Source organism: Lepisosteus oculatus, unplaced genomic scaffold (genome assembly GCF_040954835.1).
Source record: "Lepisosteus oculatus isolate fLepOcu1 unplaced genomic scaffold, fLepOcu1.hap2 HAP2_SCAFFOLD_702, whole genome shotgun sequence".
NCBI classification, from domain to species: Eukaryota; Metazoa; Chordata; class Actinopteri; order Semionotiformes; family Lepisosteidae; genus Lepisosteus; species Lepisosteus oculatus.
The window spans coordinates 20,001-32,267 of NW_027168260.1; the positions used below are offsets into that span (position 1 = coordinate 20,001).

Consider the following 12,267-nt stretch of genomic DNA (forward strand, 5'->3'; position numbering starts at 1 on the left):
CCCTCCAAAAAACTTAGTATATACACCTTTTCTTCCTTTTTTTCCGGCAGGCGGGCAGGCGCGCGCGTCTGTGTGTGTGTGTGTCCCCGTCCCTCCCGAGAGAGCGCTGCCCCTTGCCTCTGCCCGCAGGTGCCGACGGTCCGCTTTCGCTTGCAGCTCGCTCGGCACAGCTGCTGCTGGTGGGAGGGGCCTAAGCTAAGGAGGCCGGCCGGCTGGCGCCCCCCTGCGGCTGCGGTCGTTGTCGGGCCGTTGACAGGAGATCCAAGAGCAGGGCCCCCGCCCGGGACTGGCGGGCAGGCAGGCGAGCAAGCAGGCAGGCAAGAGAGGGGGAGAGCGGAGTCCGGGCGGCCGGCAGCCGCGTGCGGACCGGGCTCCCGAGGCGTCGGCCTGCGCCGCTGCGCGCCAGCCGGACGCCCGCGCGCCCGCCCAAGGCCGGCGTCGGGCATCGCTTCTCGGCCTTTTGGCTAAGATCAAGTGTAGTATCTGTTCTTATCAGTTTAATATCTGATACGTCCCCCATCGGGGGACCACATATTAAACGGATTTTTGGAACAGGGAGCTGGATCAGGAGCTTGCTCCGTCCTCTCCACGCATCGGCCCGGTATTGCAGCGCCTCCGGGAGCGGTGCACCACCTTCTCTCAGCGGTGAAAAGACAGACGTAGCTAGCAAGCAAGCAAGCAAGCAAGCAAGCGAGGTGGACTGGAGCTCCTTCTTCTCGGGTCTCGTCTCTCGTCCATCTGTGTGTCTCTCTCTCCCCCTCCCCCTCCCCGTCTCCGTTCCCGTGCTCCCTCTGTGCACTTTCCCGCGTCTCGACTCTCTGGGCAAGCAGGCCGGCCCCCTTTTCGGCTCCCGTGCGTTTTCCCTCCAAAAAACTTAGTTTTTTCAGCCTTTTCCCAGGGAGGCAGGCGTGGCTTTTGTGTGTGTGTGTGTGTGTGTGTGTATGTGTGTGTGTGTGTGTGTGTGTGTCCCCGTCCTCGCAGGCGGGCCCCTTTCGACAGCCGGGCGGTTTCCCTCCAAAAAACTTAGTATATACACCTTTTCTTCCTTTTTTTCCGGCAGGCGGGCAGGCGCGCGCGTCTGTGTGTGTGTGTGTCCCCGTCCCTCCCGAGAGAGCGCTGCCCCTTGCCTCTGCCCGCAGGTGCCGACGGTCCGCTTTCGCTTGCAGCTCGCTCGGCACAGCTGCTGCTGGTGGGAGGGGCCTAAGCTAAGGAGGCCGGCCGGCTGGCGCCCCCCTGCGGCTGCGGTCGTTGTCGGGCCGTTGACAGGAGATCCAAGAGCAGGGCCCCCGCCCGGGACTGGCGGGCAGGCAGGCGAGCAAGCAGGCAGGCAAGAGAGGGGGAGAGCGGAGTCCGGGCGGCCGGCAGCCGCGTGCGGACCGGGCTCCCGAGGCGTCGGCCTGCGCCGCTGCGCGCCAGCCGGACGCCCGCGCGCCCGCCCAAGGCCGGCGTCGGGCATCGCTTCTCGGCCTTTTGGCTAAGATCAAGTGTAGTATCTGTTCTTATCAGTTTAATATCTGATACGTCCCCCATCGGGGGACCACATATTAAACGGATTTTTGGAACAGGGAGCTGGATCAGGAGCTTGCTCCGTCCTCTCCACGCATCGGCCCGGTATTGCAGCGCCTCCGGGAGCGGTGCACCACCTTCTCTCAGCGGTGAAAAGACAGACGTAGCTAGCAAGCAAGCAAGCGCAAGCAAGCAAGCAAGCAAGCAAGCGAGGTGGACTGGAGCTCCTTCTTCTCGGGTCTCGTCTCTCGTCCATCTGTGTGTCTCTCTCTCCCCCTCCCCCTCCCCGTCTCCGTTCCCGTGCTCCCTCTGTGCACTTTCCCGCGTCTCGACTCTCTGGGCAAGCAGGCCGGCCCCCTTTTCGGCTCCCGTGCGTTTTCCCTCCAAAAAACTTAGTTTTTTCAGCCTTTTCCCAGGGAGGCAGGCGTGGCTTGTGTGTGTGTGTGTGTGTGTGTGTGTATGTGTGTGTGTGTGTGTGTGTGTCCCCGTCCTCGCAGGCGGGCCCCTTTCGACAGCCGGGCGGTTTCCCTCCAAAAAACTTAGTATATACACCTTTTCTTCCTTTTTTTCCGGCAGGCGGGCAGGCGCGCGCGTCTGTGTGTGTGTGTGTCCCCGTCCCTCCCGAGAGAGCGCTGCCCCTTGCCTCTGCCCGCAGGTGCCGACGGTCCGCTTTCGCTTGCAGCTCGCTCGGCACAGCTGCTGCTGGTGGGAGGGGCCTAAGCTAAGGAGGCCGGCCGGCTGGCGCCCCCCTGCGGCTGCGGTCGTTGTCGGGCCGTTGACAGGAGATCCAAGAGCAGGGCCCCCGCCCGGGACTGGCGGGCAGGCAGGCGAGCAAGCAGGCAGGCAAGAGAGGGGGAGAGCGGAGTCCGGGCGGCCGGCAGCCGCGTGCGGACCGGGCTCCCGAGGCGTCGGCCTGCGCCGCTGCGCGCCAGCCGGACGCCCGCGCGCCCGCCCAAGGCCGGCGTCGGGCATCGCTTCTCGGCCTTTTGGCTAAGATCAAGTGTAGTATCTGTTCTTATCAGTTTAATATCTGATACGTCCCCCATCGGGGGACCACATATTAAACGGATTTTTGGAACAGGGAGCTGGATCAGGAGCTTGCTCCGTCCTCTCCACGCATCGGCCCGGTATTGCAGCGCCTCCGGGAGCGGTGCACCACCTTCTCTCAGCGGTGAAAAGACAGACGTAGCTAGCAAGCAAGCAAGCAAGCAAGCAAGCGAGGTGGACTGGAGCTCCTTCTTCTCGGGTCTCGTCTCTCGTCCATCTGTGTGTCTCTCTCTCCCCCTCCCCCTCCCCGTCTCCGTTCCCGTGCTCCCTCTGTGCACTTTCCCGCGTCTCGACTCTCTGGGCAAGCAGGCCGGCCCCCTTTTCGGCTCCCGTGCGTTTTCCCTCCAAAAAACTTAGTTTTTTCAGCCTTTTCCCAGGGAGGCAGGCGTGGCTTTTGTGTGTGTGTGTGTGTGTGTGTATGTGTGTGTGTGTGTGTGTCCCCGTCCTCGCAGGCGGGCCCCTTTCGACAGCCGGGCGGTTTCCCTCCAAAAAACTTAGTATATACACCTTTTCTTCCTTTTTTTCCGGCAGGCGGGCAGGCGCGCGCGTCTGTGTGTGTGTGTGTCCCCGTCCCTCCCGAGAGAGCGCTGCCCCTTGCCTCTGCCCGCAGGTGCCGACGGTCCGCTTTCGCTTGCAGCTCGCTCGGCACAGCTGCTGCTGGTGGGAGGGGCCTAAGCTAAGGAGGCCGGCCGGCTGGCGCCCCCCTGCGGCTGCGGTCGTTGTCGGGCCGTTGACAGGAGATCCAAGAGCAGGGCCCCCGCCCGGGACTGGCGGGCAGGCAGGCGAGCAAGCAGGCAGGCAAGAGAGGGGGAGAGCGGAGTCCGGGCGGCCGGCAGCCGCGTGCGGACCGGGCTCCCGAGGCGTCGGCCTGCGCCGCTGCGCGCCAGCCGGACGCCCGCGCGCCCGCCCAAGGCCGGCGTCGGGCATCGCTTCTCGGCCTTTTGGCTAAGATCAAGTGTAGTATCTGTTCTTATCAGTTTAATATCTGATACGTCCCCCATCGGGGGACCACATATTAAACGGATTTTTGGAACAGGGAGCTGGATCAGGAGCTTGCTCCGTCCTCTCCACGCATCGGCCCGGTATTGCAGCGCCTCCGGGAGCGGTGCACCACCTTCTCTCAGCGGTGAAAAGACAGACGTAGCTAGCAAGCAAGCAAGCAAGCAAGCAAGCGAGGTGGACTGGAGCTCCTTCTTCTCGGGTCTCGTCTCTCGTCCATCTGTGTGTCTCTCTCTCCCCCTCCCCCTCCCCGTCTCCGTTCCCGTGCTCCCTCTGTGCACTTTCCCGCGTCTCGACTCTCTGGGCAAGCAGGCCGGCCCCCTTTTCGGCTCCCGTGCGTTTTCCCTCCAAAAAACTTAGTTTTTTCAGCCTTTTCCCAGGGAGGCAGGCGTGGCTTTTGTGTGTGTGTGTGTGTGTGTGTATGTGTGTGTGTGTGTGTGTGTGTGTCCCCGTCCTCGCAGGCGGGCCCCTTTCGACAGCCGGGCGGTTTCCCTCCAAAAAACTTAGTATATACACCTTTTCTTCCTTTTTTTCCGGCAGGCGGGCAGGCGCGCGCGTCTGTGTGTGTGTGTGTCCCCGTCCCTCCCGAGAGAGCGCTGCCCCTTGCCTCTGCCCGCAGGTGCCGACGGTCCGCTTTCGCTTGCAGCTCGCTCGGCACAGCTGCTGCTGGTGGGAGGGGCCTAAGCTAAGGAGGCCGGCCGGCTGGCGCCCCCCTGCGGCTGCGGTCGTTGTCGGGCCGTTGACAGGAGATCCAAGAGCAGGGCCCCCGCCCGGGACTGGCGGGCAGGCAGGCGAGCAAGCAGGCAGGCAAGAGAGGGGGAGAGCGGAGTCCGGGCGGCCGGCAGCCGCGTGCGGACCGGGCTCCCGAGGCGTCGGCCTGCGCCGCTGCGCGCCAGCCGGACGCCCGCGCGCCCGCCCAAGGCCGGCGTCGGGCATCGCTTCTCGGCCTTTTGGCTAAGATCAAGTGTAGTATCTGTTCTTATCAGTTTAATATCTGATACGTCCCCCATCGGGGGACCACATATTAAACGGATTTTTGGAACAGGGAGCTGGATCAGGAGCTTGCTCCGTCCTCTCCACGCATCGGCCCGGTATTGCAGCGCCTCCGGGAGCGGTGCACCACCTTCTCTCAGCGGTGAAAAGACAGACGTAGCTAGCAAGCAAGCAAGCAAGCAAGCAAGCGAGGTGGACTGGAGCTCCTTCTTCTCGGGTCTCGTCTCTCGTCCATCTGTGTGTCTCTCTCTCCCCCTCCCCCTCCCCGTCTCCGTTCCCGTGCTCCCTCTGTGCACTTTCCCGCGTCTCGACTCTCTGGGCAAGCAGGCCGGCCCCCTTTTCGGCTCCCGTGCGTTTTCCCTCCAAAAAACTTAGTTTTTTCAGCCTTTTCCCAGGGAGGCAGGCGTGGCTTTTGTGTGTGTGTGTGTGTGTGTGTGTATGTGTGTGTGTGTGTGTGTGTGTCCCCGTCCTCGCAGGCGGGCCCCTTTCGACAGCCGGGCGGTTTCCCTCCAAAAAACTTAGTATATACACCTTTTCTTCCTTTTTTTCCGGCAGGCGGGCAGGCGCGCGCGTCTGTGTGTGTGTGTGTCCCCGTCCCTCCCGAGAGAGCGCTGCCCCTTGCCTCTGCCCGCAGGTGCCGACGGTCCGCTTTCGCTTGCAGCTCGCTCGGCACAGCTGCTGCTGGTGGGAGGGGCCTAAGCTAAGGAGGCCGGCCGGCTGGCGCCCCCCTGCGGCTGCGGTCGTTGTCGGGCCGTTGACAGGAGATCCAAGAGCAGGGCCCCCGCCCGGGACTGGCGGGCAGGCAGGCGAGCAAGCAGGCAGGCAAGAGAGGGGGAGAGCGGAGTCCGGGCGGCCGGCAGCCGCGTGCGGACCGGGCTCCCGAGGCGTCGGCCTGCGCCGCTGCGCGCCAGCCGGACGCCCGCGCGCCCGCCCAAGGCCGGCGTCGGGCATCGCTTCTCGGCCTTTTGGCTAAGATCAAGTGTAGTATCTGTTCTTATCAGTTTAATATCTGATACGTCCCCCATCGGGGGACCACATATTAAACGGATTTTTGGAACAGGGAGCTGGATCAGGAGCTTGCTCCGTCCTCTCCACGCATCGGCCCGGTATTGCAGCGCCTCCGGGAGCGGTGCACCACCTTCTCTCAGCGGTGAAAAGACAGACGTAGCTAGCAAGCAAGCAAGCAAGCAAGCAAGCGAGGTGGACTGGAGCTCCTTCTTCTCGGGTCTCGTCTCTCGTCCATCTGTGTGTCTCTCTCTCCCCCTCCCCCTCCCCGTCTCCGTTCCCGTGCTCCCTCTGTGCACTTTCCCGCGTCTCGACTCTCTGGGCAAGCAGGCCGGCCCCCTTTTCGGCTCCCGTGCGTTTTCCCTCCAAAAAACTTAGTTTTTTCAGCCTTTTCCCAGGGAGGCAGGCGTGGCTTTTGTGTGTGTGTGTGTGTGTGTGTGTATGTGTGTGTGTGTGTGTGTGTGTCCCCGTCCTCGCAGGCGGGCCCCTTTCGACAGCCGGGCGGTTTCCCTCCAAAAAACTTAGTATATACACCTTTTCTTCCTTTTTTTCCGGCAGGCGGGCAGGCGCGCGCGTCTGTGTGTGTGTGTGTCCCCGTCCCTCCCGAGAGAGCGCTGCCCCTTGCCTCTGCCCGCAGGTGCCGACGGTCCGCTTTCGCTTGCAGCTCGCTCGGCACAGCTGCTGCTGGTGGGAGGGGCCTAAGCTAAGGAGGCCGGCCGGCTGGCGCCCCCCTGCGGCTGCGGTCGTTGTCGGGCCGTTGACAGGAGATCCAAGAGCAGGGCCCCCGCCCGGGACTGGCGGGCAGGCAGGCGAGCAAGCAGGCAGGCAAGAGAGGGGGAGAGCGGAGTCCGGGCGGCCGGCAGCCGCGTGCGGACCGGGCTCCCGAGGCGTCGGCCTGCGCCGCTGCGCGCCAGCCGGACGCCCGCGCGCCCGCCCAAGGCCGGCGTCGGGCATCGCTTCTCGGCCTTTTGGCTAAGATCAAGTGTAGTATCTGTTCTTATCAGTTTAATATCTGATACGTCCCCCATCGGGGGACCACATATTAAACGGATTTTTGGAACAGGGAGCTGGATCAGGAGCTTGCTCCGTCCTCTCCACGCATCGGCCCGGTATTGCAGCGCCTCCGGGAGCGGTGCACCACCTTCTCTCAGCGGTGAAAAGACAGACGTAGCTAGCAAGCAAGCAAGCAAGCAAGCAAGCGAGGTGGACTGGAGCTCCTTCTTCTCGGGTCTCGTCTCTCGTCCATCTGTGTGTCTCTCTCTCCCCCTCCCCCTCCCCGTCTCCGTTCCCGTGCTCCCTCTGTGCACTTTCCCGCGTCTCGACTCTCTGGGCAAGCAGGCCGGCCCCCTTTTCGGCTCCCGTGCGTTTTCCCTCCAAAAAACTTAGTTTTTTCAGCCTTTTCCCAGGGAGGCAGGCGTGGCTTTTGTGTGTGTGTGTGTGTGTGTGTGTATGTGTGTGTGTGTGTGTGTGTGTGTGTCCCCGTCCTCGCAGGCGGGCCCCTTTCGACAGCCGGGCGGTTTCCCTCCAAAAAACTTAGTATATACACCTTTTCTTCCTTTTTTTCCGGCAGGCGGGCAGGCGCGCGCGTCTGTGTGTGTGTGTGTCCCCGTCCCTCCCGAGAGAGCGCTGCCCCTTGCCTCTGCCCGCAGGTGCCGACGGTCCGCTTTCGCTTGCAGCTCGCTCGGCACAGCTGCTGCTGGTGGGAGGGGCCTAAGCTAAGGAGGCCGGCCGGCTGGCGCCCCCCTGCGGCTGCGGTCGTTGTCGGGCCGTTGACAGGAGATCCAAGAGCAGGGCCCCCGCCCGGGACTGGCGGGCAGGCAGGCGAGCAAGCAGGCAGGCAAGAGAGGGGGAGAGCGGAGTCCGGGCGGCCGGCAGCCGCGTGCGGACCGGGCTCCCGAGGCGTCGGCCTGCGCCGCTGCGCGCCAGCCGGACGCCCGCGCGCCCGCCCAAGGCCGGCGTCGGGCATCGCTTCTCGGCCTTTTGGCTAAGATCAAGTGTAGTATCTGTTCTTATCAGTTTAATATCTGATACGTCCCCCATCGGGGGACCACATATTAAACGGATTTTTGGAACAGGGAGCTGGATCAGGAGCTTGCTCCGTCCTCTCCACGCATCGGCCCGGTATTGCAGCGCCTCCGGGAGCGGTGCACCACCTTCTCTCAGCGGTGAAAAGACAGACGTAGCTAGCAAGCAAGCAAGCAAGCAAGCAAGCGAGGTGGACTGGAGCTCCTTCTTCTCGGGTCTCGTCTCTCGTCCATCTGTGTGTCTCTCTCTCCCCCTCCCCCTCCCCGTCTCCGTTCCCGTGCTCCCTCTGTGCACTTTCCCGCGTCTCGACTCTCTGGGCAAGCAGGCCGGCCCCCTTTTCGGCTCCCGTGCGTTTTCCCTCCAAAAAACTTAGTTTTTTCAGCCTTTTCCCAGGGAGGCAGGCGTGGCTTTTGTGTGTGTGTGTGTGTGTGTGTGTATGTGTGTGTGTGTGTGTGTGTGTCCCCGTCCTCGCAGGCGGGCCCCTTTCGACAGCCGGGCGGTTTCCCTCCAAAAAACTTAGTATATACACCTTTTCTTCCTTTTTTTCCGGCAGGCGGGCAGGCGCGCGCGTCTGTGTGTGTGTGTGTCCCCGTCCCTCCCGAGAGAGCGCTGCCCCTTGCCTCTGCCCGCAGGTGCCGACGGTCCGCTTTCGCTTGCAGCTCGCTCGGCACAGCTGCTGCTGGTGGGAGGGGCCTAAGCTAAGGAGGCCGGCCGGCTGGCGCCCCCCTGCGGCTGCGGTCGTTGTCGGGCCGTTGACAGGAGATCCAAGAGCAGGGCCCCCGCCCGGGACTGGCGGGCAGGCAGGCGAGCAAGCAGGCAGGCAAGAGAGGGGGAGAGCGGAGTCCGGGCGGCCGGCAGCCGCGTGCGGACCGGGCTCCCGAGGCGTCGGCCTGCGCCGCTGCGCGCCAGCCGGACGCCCGCGCGCCCGCCCAAGGCCGGCGTCGGGCATCGCTTCTCGGCCTTTTGGCTAAGATCAAGTGTAGTATCTGTTCTTATCAGTTTAATATCTGATACGTCCCCCATCGGGGGACCACATATTAAACGGATTTTTGGAACAGGGAGCTGGATCAGGAGCTTGCTCCGTCCTCTCCACGCATCGGCCCGGTATTGCAGCGCCTCCGGGAGCGGTGCACCACCTTCTCTCAGCGGTGAAAAGACAGACGTAGCTAGCAAGCAAGCAAGCAAGCAAGCAAGCGAGGTGGACTGGAGCTCCTTCTTCTCGGGTCTCGTCTCTCGTCCATCTGTGTGTCTCTCTCTCCCCCTCCCCCTCCCCGTCTCCGTTCCCGTGCTCCCTCTGTGCACTTTCCCGCGTCTCGACTCTCTGGGCAAGCAGGCCGGCCCCCTTTTCGGCTCCCGTGCGTTTTCCCTCCAAAAAACTTAGTTTTTTCAGCCTTTTCCCAGGGAGGCAGGCGTGGCTTTTGTGTGTGTGTGTGTGTGTGTGTATGTGTGTGTGTGTGTGTGTGTGTGTCCCCGTCCTCGCAGGCGGGCCCCTTTCGACAGCCGGGCGGTTTCCCTCCAAAAAACTTAGTATATACACCTTTTCTTCCTTTTTTTCCGGCAGGCGGGCAGGCGCGCGCGTCTGTGTGTGTGTGTGTCCCCGTCCCTCCCGAGAGAGCGCTGCCCCTTGCCTCTGCCCGCAGGTGCCGACGGTCCGCTTTCGCTTGCAGCTCGCTCGGCACAGCTGCTGCTGGTGGGAGGGGCCTAAGCTAAGGAGGCCGGCCGGCTGGCGCCCCCCTGCGGCTGCGGTCGTTGTCGGGCCGTTGACAGGAGATCCAAGAGCAGGGCCCCCGCCCGGGACTGGCGGGCAGGCAGGCGAGCAAGCAGGCAGGCAAGAGAGGGGGAGAGCGGAGTCCGGGCGGCCGGCAGCCGCGTGCGGACCGGGCTCCCGAGGCGTCGGCCTGCGCCGCTGCGCGCCAGCCGGACGCCCGCGCGCCCGCCCAAGGCCGGCGTCGGGCATCGCTTCTCGGCCTTTTGGCTAAGATCAAGTGTAGTATCTGTTCTTATCAGTTTAATATCTGATACGTCCCCCATCGGGGGACCACATATTAAACGGATTTTTGGAACAGGGAGCTGGATCAGGAGCTTGCTCCGTCCTCTCCACGCATCGGCCCGGTATTGCAGCGCCTCCGGGAGCGGTGCACCACCTTCTCTCAGCGGTGAAAAGACAGACGTAGCTAGCAAGCAAGCAAGCAAGCAAGCAAGCGAGGTGGACTGGAGCTCCTTCTTCTCGGGTCTCGTCTCTCGTCCATCTGTGTGTCTCTCTCTCCCCCTCCCCCTCCCCGTCTCCGTTCCCGTGCTCCCTCTGTGCACTTTCCCGCGTCTCGACTCTCTGGGCAAGCAGGCCGGCCCCCTTTTCGGCTCCCGTGCGTTTTCCCTCCAAAAAACTTAGTTTTTTCAGCCTTTTCCCAGGGAGGCAGGCGTGGCTTTTGTGTGTGTGTGTGTGTGTGTGTGTATGTGTGTGTGTGTGTGTGTGTGTCCCCGTCCTCGCAGGCGGGCCCCTTTCGACAGCCGGGCGGTTTCCCTCCAAAAAACTTAGTATATACACCTTTTCTTCCTTTTTTTCCGGCAGGCGGGCAGGCGCGCGCGTCTGTGTGTGTGTGTGTCCCCGTCCCTCCCGAGAGAGCGCTGCCCCTTGCCTCTGCCCGCAGGTGCCGACGGTCCGCTTTCGCTTGCAGCTCGCTCGGCACAGCTGCTGCTGGTGGGAGGGGCCTAAGCTAAGGAGGCCGGCCGGCTGGCGCCCCCCTGCGGCTGCGGTCGTTGTCGGGCCGTTGACAGGAGATCCAAGAGCAGGGCCCCCGCCCGGGACTGGCGGGCAGGCAGGCGAGCAAGCAGGCAGGCAAGAGAGGGGGAGAGCGGAGTCCGGGCGGCCGGCAGCCGCGTGCGGACCGGGCTCCCGAGGCGTCGGCCTGCGCCGCTGCGCGCCAGCCGGACGCCCGCGCGCCCGCCCAAGGCCGGCGTCGGGCATCGCTTCTCGGCCTTTTGGCTAAGATCAAGTGTAGTATCTGTTCTTATCAGTTTAATATCTGATACGTCCCCCATCGGGGGACCACATATTAAACGGATTTTTGGAACAGGGAGCTGGATCAGGAGCTTGCTCCGTCCTCTCCACGCATCGGCCCGGTATTGCAGCGCCTCCGGGAGCGGTGCACCACCTTCTCTCAGCGGTGAAAAGACAGACGTAGCTAGCAAGCAAGCAAGCAAGCAAGCAAGCGAGGTGGACTGGAGCTCCTTCTTCTCGGGTCTCGTCTCTCGTCCATCTGTGTGTCTCTCTCTCCCCCTCCCCCTCCCCGTCTCCGTTCCCGTGCTCCCTCTGTGCACTTTCCCGCGTCTCGACTCTCTGGGCAAGCAGGCCGGCCCCCTTTTCGGCTCCCGTGCGTTTTCCCTCCAAAAAACTTAGTTTTTTCAGCCTTTTCCCAGGGAGGCAGGCGTGGCTTTTGTGTGTGTGTGTGTGTGTGTGTGTATGTGTGTGTGTGTGTGTGTGTGTCCCCGTCCTCGCAGGCGGGCCCCTTTCGACAGCCGGGCGGTTTCCCTCCAAAAAACTTAGTATATACACCTTTTCTTCCTTTTTTTCCGGCAGGCGGGCAGGCGCGCGCGTCTGTGTGTGTGTGTGTCCCCGTCCCTCCCGAGAGAGCGCTGCCCCTTGCCTCTGCCCGCAGGTGCCGACGGTCCGCTTTCGCTTGCAGCTCGCTCGGCACAGCTGCTGCTGGTGGGAGGGGCCTAAGCTAAGGAGGCCGGCCGGCTGGCGCCCCCCTGCGGCTGCGGTCGTTGTCGGGCCGTTGACAGGAGATCCAAGAGCAGGGCCCCCGCCCGGGACTGGCGGGCAGGCAGGCGAGCAAGCAGGCAGGCAAGAGAGGGGGAGAGCGGAGTCCGGGCGGCCGGCAGCCGCGTGCGGACCGGGCTCCCGAGGCGTCGGCCTGCGCCGCTGCGCGCCAGCCGGACGCCCGCGCGCCCGCCCAAGGCCGGCGTCGGGCATCGCTTCTCGGCCTTTTGGCTAAGATCAAGTGTAGTATCTGTTCTTATCAGTTTAATATCTGATACGTCCCCCATCGGGGGACCACATATTAAACGGATTTTTGGAACAGGGAGCTGGATCAGGAGCTTGCTCCGTCCTCTCCACGCATCGGCCCGGTATTGCAGCGCCTCCGGGAGCGGTGCACCACCTTCTCTCAGCGGTGAAAAGACAGACGTAGCTAGCAAGCAAGCAAGCAAGCAAGCAAGCGAGGTGGACTGGAGCTCCTTCTTCTCGGGTCTCGTCTCTCGTCCATCTGTGTGTCTCTCTCTCCCCCTCCCCCTCCCCGTCTCCGTTCCCGTGCTCCCTCTGTGCACTTTCCCGCGTCTCGACTCTCTGGGCAAGCAGGCCGGCCCCCTTTTCGGCTCCCGTGCGTTTTCCCTCCAAAAAACTTAGTTTTTTCAGCCTTTTCCCAGGGAGGCAGGCGTGGCTTTTGTGTGTGTGTGTGTGTGTGTGTATGTGTGTGTGTGTGTGTGTGTGTGTGTGTGTCCCCGTCCTCGCAGGCGGGCCCCTTTCGACAGCCGGGCGGTTTCCCTCCAAAAAACTTAGTATATACACCTTTTCTTCCTTTTTTTCCGGCAGGCGGGCAGGCGCGCGCGTCTGTGTGTGTGTGTGTCCCCGTCCCTCCCGAGAGAGCGCTGCCCCTTGCCTCTGCCCGCAGGTGCCGACGGTCCGCTTTCGCT

General features: G+C 63.4%; 12 non-coding genes across 12 annotated transcripts; all 12 read left to right on the forward strand.

The window, feature by feature from the left end:
• The first annotated feature begins 444 nt into the window (after window positions 1–444).
• On the forward strand, window positions 445–635 carry LOC138233979 (U2 spliceosomal RNA). The gene has a single exon (XR_011187719.1). It is a non-coding gene; the product is annotated as a U2 spliceosomal RNA (small nuclear RNA).
• An 819-nt stretch (window positions 636–1,454) lies between these two features.
• On the forward strand, window positions 1,455–1,645 carry LOC138233980 (U2 spliceosomal RNA). Its single transcript, XR_011187720.1, has one exon. It is a non-coding gene; the product is annotated as a U2 spliceosomal RNA (small nuclear RNA).
• An 831-nt stretch (window positions 1,646–2,476) lies between these two features.
• On the forward strand, window positions 2,477–2,667 carry LOC138233981 (U2 spliceosomal RNA). The gene has a single exon (XR_011187721.1). It is a non-coding gene; the product is annotated as a U2 spliceosomal RNA (small nuclear RNA).
• An 811-nt stretch (window positions 2,668–3,478) lies between these two features.
• On the forward strand, window positions 3,479–3,669 carry LOC138233982 (U2 spliceosomal RNA). Its single transcript, XR_011187722.1, has one exon. It is a non-coding gene; the product is annotated as a U2 spliceosomal RNA (small nuclear RNA).
• An 817-nt stretch (window positions 3,670–4,486) lies between these two features.
• Window positions 4,487–4,677, forward strand: LOC138233983 (U2 spliceosomal RNA). Its single transcript, XR_011187723.1, has one exon. It is a non-coding gene; the product is annotated as a U2 spliceosomal RNA (small nuclear RNA).
• An 817-nt stretch (window positions 4,678–5,494) lies between these two features.
• On the forward strand, window positions 5,495–5,685 carry LOC138233985 (U2 spliceosomal RNA). Its single transcript, XR_011187725.1, has one exon. It is a non-coding gene; the product is annotated as a U2 spliceosomal RNA (small nuclear RNA).
• An 817-nt stretch (window positions 5,686–6,502) lies between these two features.
• LOC138233986 (U2 spliceosomal RNA) lies at window positions 6,503–6,693 on the forward strand. Its single transcript, XR_011187726.1, has one exon. It is a non-coding gene; the product is annotated as a U2 spliceosomal RNA (small nuclear RNA).
• An 821-nt stretch (window positions 6,694–7,514) lies between these two features.
• LOC138233987 (U2 spliceosomal RNA) lies at window positions 7,515–7,705 on the forward strand. The gene has a single exon (XR_011187727.1). It is a non-coding gene; the product is annotated as a U2 spliceosomal RNA (small nuclear RNA).
• Window positions 7,706–8,522: 817 nt separating this feature from the next.
• Window positions 8,523–8,713, forward strand: LOC138233988 (U2 spliceosomal RNA). Its single transcript, XR_011187728.1, has one exon. It is a non-coding gene; the product is annotated as a U2 spliceosomal RNA (small nuclear RNA).
• An 817-nt stretch (window positions 8,714–9,530) lies between these two features.
• LOC138233989 (U2 spliceosomal RNA) lies at window positions 9,531–9,721 on the forward strand. Its single transcript, XR_011187729.1, has one exon. It is a non-coding gene; the product is annotated as a U2 spliceosomal RNA (small nuclear RNA).
• An 817-nt stretch (window positions 9,722–10,538) lies between these two features.
• Window positions 10,539–10,729, forward strand: LOC138233990 (U2 spliceosomal RNA). Its single transcript, XR_011187730.1, has one exon. It is a non-coding gene; the product is annotated as a U2 spliceosomal RNA (small nuclear RNA).
• Window positions 10,730–11,546: 817 nt separating this feature from the next.
• On the forward strand, window positions 11,547–11,737 carry LOC138233991 (U2 spliceosomal RNA). The gene has a single exon (XR_011187731.1). It is a non-coding gene; the product is annotated as a U2 spliceosomal RNA (small nuclear RNA).
• Window positions 11,738–12,267: the final 530 nt, after the last annotated feature.